This window comes from Ctenopharyngodon idella, chromosome 18, assembly GCF_019924925.1.
Source record: "Ctenopharyngodon idella isolate HZGC_01 chromosome 18, HZGC01, whole genome shotgun sequence".
NCBI lineage: Eukaryota > Metazoa > Chordata > Actinopteri > Cypriniformes > Xenocyprididae > Ctenopharyngodon > Ctenopharyngodon idella.
The window spans coordinates 24,672,295-24,691,796 of NC_067237.1; the positions used below are offsets into that span (position 1 = coordinate 24,672,295).

At 36.2% G+C, this 19,502-nt stretch overlaps 1 protein-coding gene across 4 annotated transcripts in view; it reads left to right on the forward strand.

The window, feature by feature from the left end:
- The window catches only part of mgat4c (mgat4 family member C), a 123,954-nt gene that overhangs the window by 34,305 nt on the left and 70,147 nt on the right, over positions 1-19,502 (forward strand). For all 4 annotated transcript variants that reach the window (XM_051871158.1, XM_051871157.1, XM_051871160.1 and 1 more), the window contains exon 2: positions 16,451-16,540. The gene's annotated coding sequence lies outside the window, so the exon portion shown is untranslated. The remainder of the gene's footprint in view (positions 1-16,450; positions 16,541-19,502) is intronic.

The following is a 19,502-nucleotide window of genomic DNA, read 5'->3' on the forward strand; positions in this document are numbered from 1 at the left end:
TGAGTCGAATAGATTTTTGGAGCGCTTCTAGTGTGTGTTTTTTTTTTTTTTTTTTTTCAAAGCTGCTTTTTTTGATAAAACAAAAATGCATGGGGTTCAGTGGCTGGCATGTCAGTTTTGTTTCATTTCATTTCATTTATTATTTTTATTTATTTATTTTTTGACAGCCAGGACTGTCACTGCTACCTGGTAAAAGAAAAAAAAAAAAAGCATGACATCCGTTTCTTTGTTTTTAATGTGTTTTCAGATGGAAGATTTTTCTTTCATGGTAATCTTTATCTTTGAAAATATTTTTAACCTTAAATTTTTCATGGTACTTCCAATGAGGCAATTTTTCAGGCATTTTTCAGCCATTGGAAAGTGCTAATTGATTGTGCCTTTCACTGTTTGACACAGTGAGATGTCAAGGACTGGACATTATCATATGCACTCACTCTCAGAAAGATTAGATGTAAGAGGGAAATAAGGGTTGAAATGGCATGTCTGCACGGAGAAGGCCTGCCAGAACCTTTTAGCCTGGCACTCGTCCCTCTCACACTACGCTGATATAGTTGTCACCGGAGGAAACAGTGCCGTAAGGCATGCATGCTTGTGTGTATTCTCTCAGAGCAGTTTTCAGCGAGTGGCTGTACGAGTTGAACGGCTTCGGTGAAGTGCCGTTCACAGTAGTTCCCATGCTGATCCATTGTTGTTGTCAATTAGGCATTGATCTGTCTTTTCACTCCTCAAAAATCAAAGCCATTTCAGGAAGAGGCTCATCTGCTCTAATAGTTAGCTTTATGATTAGCAATTTTATCACCCAGCAATTTTCTCTCTCGTTCTATGTGCTTGCAGAGTGGAAACTGGCCATTAAAAAGAGCCCCAGTCATTGTGGCTTAGAGATGTTAGGAATAACAGTGGAAATTAATCCACAAGTCATCGCAGTCTTGTAATCCACTCACTATGTTAATTACTTGCCTGGAAAGGGGGTTTATGGGGGAAGGGTCATTAAATGGCTCAGAGCGATTGACCGGTTTTAGGATGGTGTGTTTGTGGGCCATCACTGACACTGTCGGTTTCACCTCAGTTCATACCGATCAAAGCAATCTTCACAGATGTATGTGAGTGTTTATGTAGCCATTTGATTTTCCCATTATTCGTAGTCGTTGTAGCACACAATTGTTAACCTTTTGTTTTAAACCTCAAAAAATACAAAGTTCTGTCATGAAACTCTAGATGGCGCAGGCTGATAGGTCCTTTACTCAACCTGCTTGCAATCACATCATTCTCTACAGGGCACAGCTAATTGGTTCCTGCTGTATCAGTAGCCAATGAGCTCGCTACTCAACCTTCAGATACTCGTCAGCATTTGCATCATTGGGGAAACTAACCAACTAGTCATCATTGTTTCCTGAAACCGTAGTAACATGGTCGCACCTCTGTCATTTGAACCATACTGGTTCAGCAATATAGAACTGTTGTTAATGATGTCACGCACAGGTGGAGGAGTAATAACTTATTCAAATTAATCTATTCAAGATCTCTGAGATGCTGCTGTAATGAACATGCCACCTGATGACTACTTCACTGTTTTTTGTTCCATGTTATTTTGCTTAATTTAATGTTTGATTCATTGCAGGCTTCTTCTTAAGTCATACGTCATAAGTTCCCTTACACATTTACACACTTGCACACTCTTCAAAAACAGCATTGATTGTGCCCAAAGAGCATGATCTATTAAAGTCCACATGTTATTCTAAAAAAAAAACTATGCTTCTAACCACAGGTCGAGGGCTGTAGTTCCAACCATGTAAAGGTGCGATGCTGTTTGCGAATGTTTGCTGGAACTTTGGTTTCGGGAAACACCGAATTGATAAACTATGTTGGCAACTTGCGACCAGTTGGCTAATAATGCTTTTGGGAAATTCACCCATGTTTAGTTGCAGTCTCAATGGAGCCCCACCTTCTGAAAAGTGCTCTGATTAGTCAGCTGGAATGAGGAATGTGGCGTGCATTTCTGGAAGAAAACTCAAAACTAATTGAGATGTTTCAAGGAATTCAGAAACAGTGCTTACTGATATACAGTAGAGAATAACTCCCCTTGGAGTGGACTTTGTGCTGTGTAACTTTGCAGATCTTTTCTACATTACTAAAGAAAGCTAAAAATGTTAAAAAGCAAAATAGGTCCTCTTTAGGTCCTCCAAAATAAGTCCTATTCTTGTCAGAATACTCAAATATTAAACCTACTAACATTTCCTATCCCCATGCAATTTAGAACAAGTTCCATTTTGAGTTTATTTAATTGGAAATCATTTTGATTTATTCTAGTTATTTTTTCCCCTTGTCAATAAAAGAACATTTGTTGGATGAACGTTTAAGTGCAAAAGTGCAGTTCTGCTTTGCCAAATAACAGCCTTTAAAAAGACAGCATTTTGGAAATATGTCCTCAATATGTGACTGCAGTGGATTGGTAGTAAGTGCCAAATCAAATGCAAATCATGGTGCATTTGCAATTACACATAAGCTGAAAGTTCAAAAAGTTGTAATGAATATTTGAATAGACAGGAAACAACCTCTGAAATTAAATGATGTAAGTTATATTTCCATATATACTACCGGTCAAAAGTTTAGAATAAATAAGATTTTTACATTTTTGAAAGAAGCCTCTTATGCTCACCAAGGCTGCATTTAGTTGAACAAAAATACAGGAAAACAGTAATATTGGGAAATATTATTACAGTTTAAAATAACTGTTTTCTGTTTTAAAATGTAATTTATTCCTGTGATGGCAAAGCAAAGAAGTATTATTATTATTATTATTATTATTATTATTTAAATCTTATTTACTCCAATCCTTTGAATGGTAGTGTATCACAGTTTCCACAAAAATATTAAGCACAAAGAACTGTTTTCAACATTGATAATAATAAGAAATGTTTCATGAGCACCAAATCATCATATTAGAATGATTTCTGAAGTGACACTGAAGACTGGAGTAATGGCAAAATTCTTTGCCATCACAGAAAGAAATTACACTTTTAAATATTATAAAATGGAAAACTGTTTTTTTCTTTTAAATTGTAAAAATATTTTACAATATTACTGTTTTTACTCTATTTTTGATCAAATAAATGCAGCCTTGGATAGTATAAGAATTATTTTGTTTTTTTTTGTTTTTTCAAAAAAAATTGAAAGGTATAGTTTTATAGCAAGCAAGTATAAAAAAGAGCCATGTCATTTTGTAAGCTTTTCAGAGAGCTTTTCTCTCCATATATCTATGTGTCTGTACTGTATGTGCTGCTATTGTATTTCAAGGCCAAGCGCTATGTAATATTACAGTCTGAGGTCACTCCTTACTTTATAGTAACAGTTACAAGGGATTCCCGGAGCTTTCCTGGGGAGCAAAGATGTGATAGATGTGAATACCACTGTCTGTTCTTTACACTAAAAACAGTTCTTTCAAAACAAGTAGTTGGGCTACAGATACACATTCACTCACACACAGGCACGCAAACAGCAACTCTCTCATGATTGGGGCATTTCATACCCGTATTAGATGTTTGCTACGCACAGAGGGAATCGAGAAGGCTCACATTTGCTCATGCAGGCATGAGGCCCGACAGTAAATGGAGCTCATAATGGCCAGAACATGTTTGGAAGGGCATCTAATGAGGAAGCCCATTAGGTATTAATAGTATTTTAAAGGCCCGGGGAGAGGGATCAGGAGGGATAGGAAAGCTTTGCCTATTGGATACCAGACAGGAACTGAGGCACATTTTGGGGGTTTATTTAAAATTATGAAAGGGTATGAAGTGTAATTAGAGTAAAAGTTAATATTAGATGTAGCTTTTGTCCATTCCGGATTAAATGTTGTTTGATTTGACCAGATTATCTTAATACCACAGAACACACAAAATCAAATTGCTCCATTATCATTCTGAGATAAAAACCACCTTTTAAGGTTGATTCATCTAAATCCAGATTAATCAGACAGCAGATCCCGTGTTTTTCTCAGATAGGTGTCACAGCCAGTGGTCCTCTTTAGTCTTCCATACTGCCTACATCCTTTGAAGCTGCATTAGTTTCTACCCAAGATACTGAAGGTTTTTTTTTAGCAGTTGGAGCGGTGGGTCGAGGTCACAGGTTCGGCTCTTTCTTTGCTGTAGAAGGGGAAAGAGAGGTTTCTGGATACATCCCCCTCTTTTACTTCCCACCAGGCTCAAAGGATGCTGGGAAATGATTAAAGACAGGATTCAGATGAAAGTGCCCACTGAAGGTAATAGACTGTACACTCTGCACTGCGGGATGTCCTTTAGAACGGTTTTTGGTTTTGCTTGCCTTTAATGGAATGTATTACGAAGGTTGAATGTATAGCAGGGTTGTAGCATACGGAATGCAGAAATGCAATTTGAATTTGAATGCAAGGAAGTAAAATGAATTGAAATCCAAAGAAAACATTTTTTTAATATAAAAGCGAAGTTTTCAAAACTTTGTTGCCTTGATGAAGTTGGTAGATAAACACCTTGTGCACAATTGCTATCAATTTTAAAAAGTTTTGCTGCTTAATATTTTTGTGCAAACATTTTTTTCAGGATTCTGAAAGAACAGCATTTATTTGAAATAGAAATCTTTTGTACCATTATATATGTCTTCACTTTTGATCAGTTGCATCCTTGCTGAATAAAAGTGTTAATTTCATATTTTATATATATGTATATATATATATATATATATATATATAATATGAGCAATATCACACCCGTAGCTCTGCGATATGGCTGTATATCAGCACGGCTGTGACTGGGCCGTAGACACGGTGCCGCAAGCCGAGTGCCGTAGGCAATCACGGCGTGCTGATATACAGCCATATCGCACGGCTACAAGTGTGATATTGCATTTATACAACAGTTCGACGGCACAAGTGTGTAAATAAATAATAACAACAACAGAGTGTCTTTAAAACCCCTCTTTTGTGAAGAACTACTTCCTTCTGCCACGGATTCAAATCTCAAGTTGACAGTTTTACAGTTGAGCCCAAGCCTCCGTTACTAATTCTAAAACGCCACTTTAGAACTAGTAACGAAGGAACGTTGAGTCGCTTCATTGAAACACACTGTAATATATAGAGTATTATGAGAGAGTGTATTACCTGCATCTATCTGATATTCAAACAGGTAAATTCATAATCACAAAATCAGTTTGAATGTCTGCTGATGTCTTTGTCCTTTTAACATTCAAGACATTCCCATGACAGCGCTAGCCAATGCATTTGTCAGTTGCATCTCGTGAGATGTTTAAAGTAAAAACAACGTCCTTGTTTCAGTCCATTTCAATATAAAAGTCTTTGCGACTGACTGACTCACTCATAAAGACAGTCTTTGCCACAATCTCGTATGGCGTAAAATTACTAACGGACTCTTTCTCAATAACAAAAAAAAAAAAAGTATGGCATGTTTTTTATATAAAATATTATTTATTAAACAATAATATTCATAACAACAAGTAATAGATTAATAAGACCAAAGATTGCCCGTTTGATATACCTAAAACAAATTATACCTCATGTTTAAACACTATCTACATAAGAGTCAGCGGCAAATTAATGAAGTATTGGCCGAGATGAAGCTGTTCTATGAGTGTACATGAGCGCTTAACGGTCGCTGGCGGCCTGGAGCTCGCATCTCCGAAAGCATCTACATAAATTTTCAAATAGGTGCTATGTTTACATATAAATTGCATATCTGAGGTCTAAACAACTATAGCGGACAGCGGAGTGATTCAAACGGTGAAACGGTTCCCGTGGCGATATTGGTAAAATCGAGATTCGAGAACCAGAAAGAACTGTTGTTGTATATATATATATATATATATATCTGATCCCAAACTTTTGTGTATATATGGTAGTTCCTTACAGGAAGTTATTTTGTCATGTCAAGAATACAAACATGATCCTGGATTTAGGTTTTCAAATCTGATGTAATTTATTTAAAATTGAATTTTAAATAATTTTTCATGCACCCAACAACTATCAGAATTAAATATTTCTTTCACATTTATATACTTTCATGCCCCTTTCTCTTCATCTGGGCATTCCTCATTTTTCAGATGTGTGGCAAGGGGTTGAATTTATCATGGCGACCAGCTTTGAAACGAACAAAATCACAAACAAATGAAAGGAGGGATCGATCGCAAGTGTCTCCCAGAATGATGAACTGGCACTTCTGTGAAAAATCAATGGCTTCTCTCTCCACAGGTCTGACGTTGTGCTTGTGACTGTGCTAGCTCTTGTTGGCCTTAATTCTCCCACCATCTTTTCTCAAATTATGAATTTTAACCACATTGTTCGTCTTTTCTTCTATTTCTCTTTCAGTCTTAAATGCATGCCAATTTGATTTGTGCAGAAAGCCCTCAGCACTAATAGCACATAGGATAAGCCATATAAGTGAGTGCAGCTGGATGTATTTACGGTCGTATTGACTTTTGCCTGCCTTTATCTGTCTTGCTTTGTGTGGCACTTGCTTATTGGCTGCATGTCTTAGAACTCTATTGATCTGCTATATATGTTGCATCTCTGTGGGCAAGCCTTTATTAACAGAATCCATAAAACAGACACATGGCATTCCCACAGTGTGCTCAGATCTCCAGAATCTCTTTTCATATCATTCATAATTCATGTGTAACCCTCTAACCTCAACCTCAGCGTATCACGAATACAATATTGACTTTGCATCTTCATCATAGATTAACATGTTTGCTACTTCTGTGTACAAATATACTGTAATTGCACCTGAAATGAAAGTCATTTTTTTGTAGCTTGTCTGGTAAACTGTTTGAAAACAACTTGACAGCATGTGCATTGAGTTTATCGGTGGGATGTTTTTGTGAGAGACAAAAGAAAGGGTCAGTATGGTTTGAAGCTGACAAATAAATGGTTCTGAGAAGATAGCAGATAACATTATGCACCTTTTTTTTTGTATGGCACTTTAGTAAAGTTCAGCTTTCAGTAAAGCGTTTTTCTTTTCTTCCCTCTAAAGGAAATCAGCCTTAGTCCCAATTTGACAGCAGACCTATCTCTGATTTTAGTATTTGTGTGTGTGTGTGTGCGTGTACGCGAGAGAACTGAAAGAGAGAGAGTGAGAGTCTGTAATGACGGTTAGCCTGTCAGTTATGTGAGATAGAGGGAAATCTTTGACAGCTTGAGAAAGTTCCTTCAGTTTCATCAGTGGTGGGAGAGCATGCTGTCACAAGGAAATCTACAGGCTGAAACAGGTATCCATCACAGAGAGAGAGAAAAAGTAGAGCTAAAATGCTATTTCCCCGTCTAAAACAAAAGCAGTGGACACCAGAAAGGATTCTCTATTCATCTGTAATATACCATTATTTCAAACAGCCTTCCATTATTGTTAGAGTTTGTAGGTAGCAAAAAAAAAAAAAGGAAACAAACATGATTATTAGAAATAGCTGGCTTATTCTGAAGCAGTATTGAGGAGTACCAATGCATTAGCGCTACTAGCTTAACTACATTTTTCAGTAGGGTGACAGTATCTCAGTTATTTTCAAAATAGTCAAGCTTTTACAGTAACAAGCTACCTTTTCCATTAAGTAGCAGTGTAGCGTGACCAAATGCTAAATTGCTGTTTTTGTTTTGTTTTTACTGTGACTTACTGTCACAATGTACTGTAGGCTATATAGCAGTGGCGTGCAGTGGTGTTCTAAAATGAGGAGGCAAACAATGACCTCAGTTTTTTATTTATTTTTTATTTTTTATAAATCAAATGTAAATTCATGCCCATTACTTTTAATGTTGTCACGTTTTCCTTGTTAAATGAACATTACATTACATCAAAAAAGAAAAAAGAAACCAAATACAGTTATTTTTTGTATTTTTACATTAACAGTGTAATTAATGTTCTATTTATTAAAACCAAGTCAATCTCATCAAGTTAGTGTTTTAAGCATTTTACATTTATTCCAAAATAATAACTAAAGGCAGTAACAATTTAACCCTCTATGGTACGCAATATGATATCAATGAGGAAAAAATGATTTGCTGTGTTTTTTTTTCCTGCTTAAAATTGGACACTATAATAATATAAATAAACATTTTCATTAATTTAATTAAAAGTTAATTTAAAAGTCTTATTAAAAACAAACTAAAATAGACTATGTTGCCTGGAGGGTTAAACCATAGAGGGTTAAACAATATATTTTATTTGTGTATTGATTTTCAGCTGTTCTTTTTAGTCAACTTATTGCAGATCCTCAGTCATGCTTGGTAAACACTGTCACAGACATGAAGATGTATCTTTAATTTTACCAAGCTGATTGCTCATTAAACCCCTGCAGTCATCATGTTTTCAGGTCTTTTCATGTTTGATTTTGACTTGACATTGACACCGTCATTTTGTTCATTCAGACTGATGTGCGGAATGCGCACATAAACAAGAGGTGGGATTTAGCGCACAAACCAATCATAACCGATCATATTCAATCCAATCATATCTCACGTGACTTTCCCCTATTCATTCTCTATTACCCCCCACAAAACCCACCGCACGCTTTAGGGGCTCTGTTCATTCTCTATAAGCTCAAGGGAGGCACGAGAGACGCAGACTCCTGTTGTAACTTTACCTGAGGGTGTCGCTGTTGGACAGTGTTCCTTTAGAAAAACGAGAGACTTATACACTTTTTATTGTCACATTTTGTAATATTTGCATGTTTTATTTCTGTAATATGGATTATTTTCTCATCCTAATTTTTTGAGGAGGCACTGCCTCCCTTGCCTCTTTAGAGGAAACGCCCCTGATATATATACCTGTTAAATGTGTAGTCCTAAAACACAGAAGAGAGTTTTTTCAGCTCTGGTAACATTTACAAACGATATTGCTCTCTTAAAGGGATAGTTCATCCAAAAATGAAACCTGTCAATTTATTCACCCTGTCCATGCAACGAAAGACCCCATTGACTTTCATTTTATGGACAAAAACAATTGGAACAATTGATGACCGGATTTCGTTTTTGGTTGAACTATTTCTTTAGGTAGCTTAATGTTGTTAGTTACTTGTTGTGTTGCCATCATCATTTTAGAGTAGCTTGGGTGTTGTTACACTTTTAGCTTGGTTGTTGTTTGCCACTGGTCTGTAGATGCAGTCATGTTTTACATTGAATAAAACTGGGTGAAATATACACATGGATTTACAAATTCCCTGAAGCAAGGTCCAAAGCTAATTAAAGCCATACAGTGTGAAAACAAATCAGGGGAAGATGAGTGTGTAAACAGAGGTCAGTGCTGCTTTATCAAACAAAGACAGATAATTGGGTCAGAACTGTTCTGCTAACAAGTCACAAAAGTTTTTTGTCTTTTTGAACTGATTGTGAGACTTTATACAGTGTAAAGAGAAATGAAAACATTTATTACTGCAGAATGATCTAAAAATAGACTACACTGTACTTGAACCTTCTGTGGAAATATCCTGAAGCCAGTGACTATCAAGAACACCTTCTCTTTTTAGGCATTTTAAGGCATCGTGCAGTAGGTGCGCTTCTGACACATAGCCTGTTCCAAAAAGTGCTGTAGCCAAATTCTGTAACAACCATCTTTCATGGAGAAGACAATACCAGAATGCATTATAACATGTTCAGTGAAAAGAAATGGGTGAGTCAACAGAAAGGCAGATCATAAATAAACATGCACTACCGTTCAAAAGGTTGGAGATTGTTAAAAATGTTTTCTATTGATGTTTCTATTTGAATACATTTTAAAATTTAGAATTAATTCAGCATCATTACTCCAGTCTTCAGTGTCACATGATCCTTCAGAAATCATTCTAATATGCTGATTTGGTGCTTAAGAAACACTTCTTATTACTATCAATGTTGAAAATACAATTTTACTGGCTTTTTATTGGCTATATTGAACAGTAGTGTATTTCATTCTGAAAAGTAAAAAAAAAAACAGCTCAGTGCAAATGCAAATGGATTATTCCACACAATATTTGTGTGTGCTCTATTTTCAAGTTGCTTAGAGTATCACAGCACTAACTTGGCAACATGCTAACATCAAACTTTATTAAAATCAATTGTGAGTCGAGTCTTCTGTGCAGAATCATTCCCAATTGCTCTCTTATGAGGTCCCATGATGGTTAGGATGTTGTTGTGTGATTAGACAGCAGCTCGCTGTGTTCTGAAACAGAGCCATTGTGTTCAAATCATAATATTAATTTCAGTGGTTAAGAGTAAAATGAATGTCTCTTCATACCCACTTGCATTCAAATCAGTCATTAATTTCTATATTTCTGTGTCTTTTAATAATCACTTAGAAAGCAATAGACTAATTCAGAACATAGTTAATGAGACATAAATTGTAGCTTAATAATCAGCACCATGGACAGCTCCCTCCATCGTCACAGACTCTCTTATATTTATTGTCTTACATTATAGTAGGTTTTACTGATATAATAAATCATTACAAGCTCACACACAATATTAAAAATGCATTAAAGGATAAATATCCATAGTATCCACCAATTCCCTTAGGAAAAAAACAACAAGCAACATTTTCATTTGTCTTAAACAAACGTTTTACTCTCTGTACATCGTTATCGCATTCCTTAAGTTCAGCTATATATCCTAGCTAGTGGGAGGGTGCTGTACGTTTACCTGGATGAGCTCTCATTGTTTAAAATCACCGCTCACTCCTTGCTCTCTTATTCACAGTTCGGCTCATCTGCGGAGCCAACAGTAGCACGTAAATGAGGAAGTCTGACCGTGCAGCTCAGGGTTATCTGTGCCTTTAGTAATCAGCTCCGCGACCTTATTTCCCAGTGCTGGCACACATTTACTCTCGCCGTCACTATTGTATAGGCTTCCTCAATCTCTATTATAGGCCGACATATGTTGTTATTCTGCTAACATGTACACATATTGCTTTTTCAGATCAAAGCCTGAAGGTCATGTTAGGCATGTTTCTGTTCTGATTGGCATGTAGGAATACAGGGTTTGATGTTTATATACTTTATATAGAGATTTGTTGTTTAGAAATGTATATAGATATCAAAAGGCCATGAATGGATTGTTTTTTTATTTTGTTTTTTCACAGGTACTGGTATATATACATTATCTCACAAAAGTGAGTACATCCCTCACATTTCAGAAACCATTTTAGTATATCTTCTTAAGGGACAATACTATAGAAATGAAACTTCAATGTGCTGCTTGTATAGCTGTATACAAGCTGCACATTGACTACTCTAAAGTATATACAATTTTCATTTCTATAGTATTGTCCCTTGAGAACATATAATAAAATGGTTGCTGAAATGTAAGGGGTGTACTCACTTTTGTGAGATACTGTATATATACAGGTGCTGGTCATATAATTAGAATATCATCAAAAAGTTGATTTATTTCACTAATTCCATTCAAAAAGTGAAACTTGTATATTATATTCATTCATTACACACAGACTGATATATTTCAAATGTTTATTTCTTTTAATTTTGATGATTATAACTGACAACTAAGGAAAATACCAAATTCAGTATCTCAGAAAATTAGAATATTGTGAAAAGGTTCAATATTGAAGACACCTGGTGCCACACTCTAATCAGCTAATTAACTCAAAACACCTGCAAAGGCCTTTAAATGGTCTCTCAGTCTAGTTCTGTAGGCTACACAATCATGGGGAAGACTGCTGACTTGACAGTTGTCCAAAAGACGACCTTGCACAAGGAGGGCAAGACACAAAAGGTCATTGCAAAAGAGGCTGGCTGTTCACAGAGCTCTGTGTCCAAGCACAGTAATAGAGAGGCGAAGGGAAGGAAAAGATGTGGTAGAAAAAAGTGTACAAGCAATAAGGATAACCAACAGGACTTGGCACCTGCACACAGTGCCAAAGCTACCAGTACCTGGTTTAAGGACCATGGTATCCCTGTTCTTAATTGGCCAGCAAACTCGCCTGACCTTAACCCATAGATTTTCTATGGGGTATTGTGAAGAGGAAGATGCGATATGCCAGACCCAACAATGCAGAAGAGCTGAAGGCCACTATCAGAGCAACCTGGGCTCTTATAACACCTGAGCAGTGCCACAGACTGATCAACTCCATGCCACGCCGCATTGCTGCAGTAATTCAGGCAAAAGGAGCCCCAACTAAGTATTGAGTGCTGTACATGCTCATACTTTTCATGTTCATACTTTTCAGTTGGCCAGGATTTCTAAAAATCCTTTCTTTGTATTGGTCTTAAGTAATATTATAATTTTCTGAGATACTGAATTTGGGATTTTCCTTAGTTGTCAGTTATAATCATCAAAATTAAAAGAAATAAACATTTGAAATATATCAGTCTGTGTGTAATGAATGAATATAATATACAAGTTTCACTTTTTGAATGGAATTAGTGAAATAAATCAACTTTTTGATGATATTCTAATTATATGACCAGCACCTGTGTGTATATATATATATATATATAGTTATGTTGTATGTTATTGTTAAAGTCCCCCTGAAATCAAAATTTAAGTTTTTTAGCTTTTAGTATGAATATGTTAGCCTTAAGGTTTTGAATAAGCTGGTGTGTTCCAAAACAATGAAGAAATTCACATTTAGGAGATATAAGCATTCAAAACGTACAGTCTCTCACTTCCGCTAAAATGGATCATGGATTTTCATGACATCACCACGGATTTCAGCTTCTCATCAGCGTCCCGCCTCTCCTACACTATAAACAGACGCTGAAGCTGCGGCTGAAATTGGTCATTTGTTCACAGTTACTAGTTTCTATATGGTGAATGGCACATAGTGCACTATGTAGAGGATAGGGAACGATTCAGATAGTGTAAATATGCTTTCCATTGACGCGAAAGAAGTCCTTTTTCGCATTAGTGTCACGTGAACCGCCGTCGCATGAGCACAGTCTGCTCAGATAGAGTCGGCACAGACCAAAACCATTTAGACACATTTGTCAGATAACAGATGTTCTGAAAATGTCTAACAAATAACTACTCACAAGTGGCTATAACCCTGGACTCTGTCATTGCTGTCCCAATATTGATCCATGACTGTCATCCTGATTACTGTGATTGTGTAACCTCATATATTTTCCATATGAGACTGTGTTTTGCTAATGATCTCTCCGTATGGTAGCTAGGATTATAAAAATGTAATCCCTCAATGTATTTGTCAATATAGATGCATAATCCACTGGAATCTTTGCATTGCATTCTAGTCCATGCATGCAAATGGACAAGTTCCCGTCACTGGTGTAGTAATATATGTACATAATGATGGCCGGTCCACTTTCATCTCAGCACATGAAGCCCAACAGTGGAGTCACAGCTGCTCAGCTTATTAGCTCATTGAATTAGACCAATCATGAGCCAAATGGAGGAAAGACCGGACACAGTACCACGCAACGCTTATAAATCAGTCTTCCACTCTAATGGCTGTTTCAGCTCTTCTTATTACACAGCTGATCCTATGCCACAGCAAAAAGTTTTCACATATATTTTGGCTAGAAAGGGAGGAAATTGGCGATGGTCTCCAAGGCAGGAAGCTCATTTAGTTCCAATGGAGGAATGCATTCCCTACAAAAAGAGGCCAGCTTTCTTTAAGGTGCTTTATCTGAAATGCTAGCTTTCCTTCGCGGGCGGTCGATGACCAACAGAGCAAGCGGCCATTGGAAAGGGTCGTAGTGCTTATTCTGACTCTCTACATTCCTGGTGCCGGCTAAAGCCCCCCCTTTTGTCTCACCACTGACTGAGAACACACCATTAACAGAGCCACAGCTTGACAAGAAAAATGAAGAGAGCTATTTTCTGTGGCCTCGAGTGCCAGGCTGAATAATGAGCAGACATTCTTTCTCTCTTCCCCCTCCATGGATTCACTCCTCCTTGTGAAGACCCAGTCAGAGAAGAGTGTTTCTGTCTCTTCCCTTTTTTTTTCCCGTCTCGCTCTCTCTTCCTGTGCCCTGATCTGTGGCTTCTTTTCCTAGGAAACCAGGGCAGGAACAGACTGTGTGTGCACATCACATTCAAGATCTCTGAGTGGTGAATTAGAAAAATGTCTAGTGTTGTCTGATTTATGAGTTTGAGGATCAGATATTTTGCATCCAGTATGTCACAGACACAAACATTCATACTGGAATCAAAGTAGGTGTCTGATGAAATAAGAGTCTTGTTTAGTGCATTGTTTTGTTCGGATCAGGGATGTGTGGGCCTGCCCATAGGAAAGAAACATCACAAAAGAGATATCTATGTAATTATTTCTCATAGACAGCAATGACATTCAATTGAGAACAGCTAGAGTTGAAGTCAGGTTCAAAGTAATCCTATTCTAGTGTGTCTCGGCATCTCAAATTCATCTCAAATTGTGTTCAAATTGGCTAATCCACCAAATCAAATTATTACAAATCTAAATTATGTGCACTATGCTATGCACATTTTATCAGTACAATTTAGAAATCTATATTATGGTTGATTGGTACCATATTGGTACCAAGCTTTTTTTTTCTTTTCTTTTTTTTTTTTTTACAATTTTATCCATATTTCCTGTATTGGATGGATTGTGTGTGTATGTGTGTATAACACATACACACAGTGTTTTTTTTTTCTTTTTTTTAACAGTACAATTTTATTATCAGCCATTTATCGTTATTTATGGAAGCTTGTTTCCGCCACTGAATAAAAAATATAAAATGTAATCGCGACATTTTATCTCAAAGTTCTGACTTTCTTGCAATTGCGAGTTTACATCTCGCAATTCTAATTTTTTTTTCTCAGGATTGTGATATAAACTCGCAATTGTGAGTTATAAAGTCAGAATTGCGAGATATAAAGTCAGAATTGCATGATATAAAGTCACAGTTGCGAGTTTATATCTCGTAATTCTGACTTCTTTTCTCAGAACTGTGAGATGTTTTTTTGTTTATTGATGTTTCATGTATTTTATGCACCCTATATGGTTTGTTTTTGTAGTATATTATTATTATTATTATTATTATTATTTTATATATACATGTTGTAATTAACTTGTTGCAGTTATATACATTTATATATTTATAATTTTGTTTTGTTTTTTGTTGTTGTTTAGGTGGAGGCTTTAAATAAGCCCTTTGGGTTTTCTGCCTCTCCCTGCACAGTATATGGATTGTACTTTTGTTTTTATTATATATATTTTATATTTGTGCAAATAAATAAAACTCAAACTAAAAAACTAAAAACAATTTTGAGTTATACAGTCCAATTCTGAGGGAAAAATGTCTTTTTTTCTCAGAATTGCGAGTTTATATCTCACAATTCTGACTTTGTAACTCGCAATTCTGAGAAAAAAGTCAGAATTGCGAGATGTAAGCTCAACTGTGAGAAAAAAAGTCAGAATTGTGAGATAAAAAGCAAAACAGGCGAAATATAAACAATTTATATAAACTTGCAATTCTGACTTTATAACTCAAAATTGCGAGTTTATATCATGCTATTCTGAGAAAAAAAAGTCAGAATCATGAGAGAAGTCGCAGTTACCTTTTTTTAGTTTTATATTCTGTGGCGGAAACAAGCTTCCATAGTTATTAGCCATAACATGACAATATTTTGACTTTTTAGATCAGAATTTTCATATCAGTGAATCCTTATTTTGCATCCATAATGCATGTCAACAATGAAATCATTCTCCTAAGAAATATGAGGAGAAACATCAGAGACAAAGTTGATCATTCAAATGAAAGGAAAGATATCCATCAAGTGAATGAGCAATATTTTTTGCTTCTGGGTGTATTGATAGAGTCTAGTGAGTATATAAGCACCACAAAGGTTACAACACACAAGTTCACGCACACAAACACGAAGAAGAGGGCATTAGTCAGATCCTATATTCTCAAAGTGGCTGTGTTCTCTGCAGATACCTCTTCCCCAACCCTTGAGTGCTAATAAAATGACGAGAGGACCCGTCTGCTGTGCAGGCAGCGTGAATTCACAGCCAGAGAGCAACCGATGAATCGCCATGGGTGTTTTTTCCTCTCTGTGTTCATATTAGACGCATGTACAGATGTCTGAGTGTGTTCAAATGTGAATTTGCTTTTGCGTCTGTGAATCATGAATGCAGCTGTTCATCTCCTTCTCCTGTGTAAACATGTTGTTTGTGTTAATATTTGTCTCTGAATGAGTTGGGATAAGTGCGCGCTCACACGAGGGAAAGGCAACTGCGGCAGTAATAGTTCAGCTGACTGTTAGCTTGGGCATTGGGTTTGTGATATATGGTTATGGCCATTCATTGAGAGCCAATTAGGCCTCCTCTGTGTGTGAGAACTATGGAATCCCATAATGCACTACTCTCCAGAGCACCCACGGCTACCTCCTTCAATGAACAAGAACAGGAAATAGAATTCTCAACAAGAAGATTCATGTTTACTCACTCATCACACTCACACAAGCTGCAGAAAATGAGCAATGTTCTTCTCTTCTGTTTGTTTCACATAGATAACAAGCCATTTTCTATGGATCCATTGATCATCGTCTTCTCAAACCACAAGGCTCGTTCATACAAGCACATCTGAGTCCTGCAAGCAGGTAACTTGTTTAATTTTTATTTTTGTCCTTGCTTTATCATTCTTTTGGAGTCCAAAACTTGTTAAAACTGCTTTTGCTTTTAATTGCACCACAAGCTTCCTGCTTTATCTGCCATTGTGATTTACAAAAGGAGGGGTGAGAAGAGCAAAGGATCTGCTGTAATGCAGAATCAAGCACAGGCTTTTATCCTTTCAAATGCGTGCAACAATTGTAATACATTCTGACCTCTTTTCTGATGCTGATTAGCGTGGTATTTGAGCTGACATTAAACATGGTGCTGTAATTATGCTAAAAGGTAACAGAGAGGTAAATGCAGGGAAAAGAGTCTTTTCGTTCTGATAGACTTTATAAACTCCACCTTTGGGTTAAGTGGTGGACTCTACAGATATGCAGCGGTTTCGGGATAAAGTATTAGAGGTAAAGTAAGAAATCTCTATCTATAGCAGCCATTAACTTTTCCATAAAAGCAGTTTTGTAAGATCTTGTCTAACAGCATTATTTCAAAACTTTGCATCAAGTGCAACGGTGCAGTAAATGGCTCAATATCCAGAACAATTCATTAGCAGTAAATGTGCAGTTATAGCCAGCGTTTTAAAAGAAGTTGCTGAAATAATCTAGTGTAAGCTGTGCACTTAAAGATGAAATATTAAGTTTAGTTTTACAATGACTCATAGTTTTGCTTTTTGTGGCAGTCCCGGCTCAGATAAGACATAAAAATCAAAGAACGGAAGAGATAAAGAGTGCTTTAACAGCTTAGTAGTTCCTTAGTGGTAAATAAGTAGTGGTACTACTAATACTACTACTAACTAGTTGCTTATTAGCATGCATATTACTAGAATATTGGCTATTTATTAGTACTTATTAAGCACATATTAATGCCTTATTCTGCATGACCTTATTCTACATTTACTCAATACCTAAACTTAACAACCACCTTACTAACTGTTAATAAGCAGTAAATTACGAGTTTATTGAGGAAAAAATTAATTTAATAGTCAATAGTTTATATGTGTTCCCTATACTAAAATGTTACCAATAATATATTTTATGTATATATGTATAAAAATATATACAATGTAAACCTAAATAAGTTGGGCTAACTCAATTTTTATCAAGTTTTGAGTTTGTTGTCCTCATGCATGATATCAATTAACATAAAATATTTAATTAACTTTATTAGTTTGAGTTCTTGCAAATCAAAAAAACCCTATAAGTTGTCAGAGCTCAAAAAAGTTGAATGAGAATTTTTTTAAGTTAAAATTTTTATTTTGCACTCACATTTTTATTGTTCTTAACTTATATTTGAGTACACTAATTTATACATTTAACTTAAAATGACCAGGTTCTCTCAACATAAATATTTTGCTAGCTATAACAAACTAATTCAGAAAATGCCAACTAGCTAATTTGCTAAAATGTTAACAATAGCATGGTATAGCACTTACTGAATGAGTACAGCAACTTAAAAAATGTAACTTACCTGCTCTCAAACCAAGCAGCATACGCCACTTTTCACCATGATGGTAACTCTCCAAAAACTCACATTAACAGAAATTAGCAAAACATTAATCACTACTAAATCTGTCTTACCATTAATCTTGCAGGAAAAAAAGCATTATATAACACTTAATTTTAGCATTTGCTCTCCCTTTCGAGTGCCATGGCCTAAGCATGCTGGGAAATAAAAAATCCCAGCCCAGTTTCTGTTAAACTTAAGTTAGTCTAAATTAAAATAAATGAGTTCATACAACTCAAAGCAATGAAAAAGTTCAGTTTACTTGAAATATGTCAGTGCTGTGAACTCAAAAGTAAAAGAAAGTTCTAAATACTCATAACAGTTCATTTAACTGAACTAATTGGTTTAATTTAAGTTTGTCCTACTCAAACCAATTAAGTATTTTACATAATACATAATAAAAACTGAGAAATATATGTCATTAATAGCCATAAAATAAGTAAATTAACCAATTTTGTTTAAATTAAGGATTGCAGAAATGAGTACACTCTAGATTTAATTCAAGAAATGTATAATATTCTAGCACTTAGTATGCCCTCCATAATTTTGAATATACTGCTCTGACCCTTCTTGGCATGGAGTGTACAAGTTCATGACAAATTGTCACATTGTCACAACTCCTGGATGATGAGCTCCTTAAATGCCCTGATCTTTAATGGGGAGTGTTGCTCAACTCGTCTCTACAGAATCCCCCACAGGCGCTCAAGAGTGTTAAGACTGAGTGCAATACATGTCCACAGAAGGTTTTTTACCTTTGGAGAATGCATATCCTCATTGTCATGTTGAAAAAATGCCCAACAATGCAGGGAATGAGGAAAGGGTAACTTCTGTCAGGACCACTATCGTCAAATATGATTGATAATTGCATAGTTTGTATTGGCGGTATGGTTCTGTTCTGGGCAAGAACTCCCTGCGCATCCATGCAGCCTAGCATGGATAAGAGCAGGGAGAGCAGCAATACCCCCCCCCTATTGTAAACAGAACAGAACCAACATATGCAGATATAATTAATGTCAATAATTTAACATGTACACATATTTCAAGAATTAGTCTGATTCAGGGGAATCATAAGACCAATCTTGACTGAAGAAAGGAAGAGCTGGGGATGGAGGAGGGTAATTAGCTCCTAAGAAATGCAATAGCTGCTGATAATACTGAGGAGCTTATATATGAATGCCGTGATAGGCGTCGTATTCCTATAGGTAGACGTAAGTCACCTGGGAGTCAGCTGATGCGAGCTTGACTGACGTGACCTGCCAGAACTGACGCTAACGCTGGATATCTTCAAGTTTGTGTATTAAATTACACAGTGGCGTGGGAATTCATGACAGCATTGATATAGCACAGCTCCCTCACACCTTCAGCACTCATTCATCCCTATATAAGAGCTTTACTACCACTGAACTTTACTGTGGGAACCAGGCACTTCTCATTGTACTCCTCCTC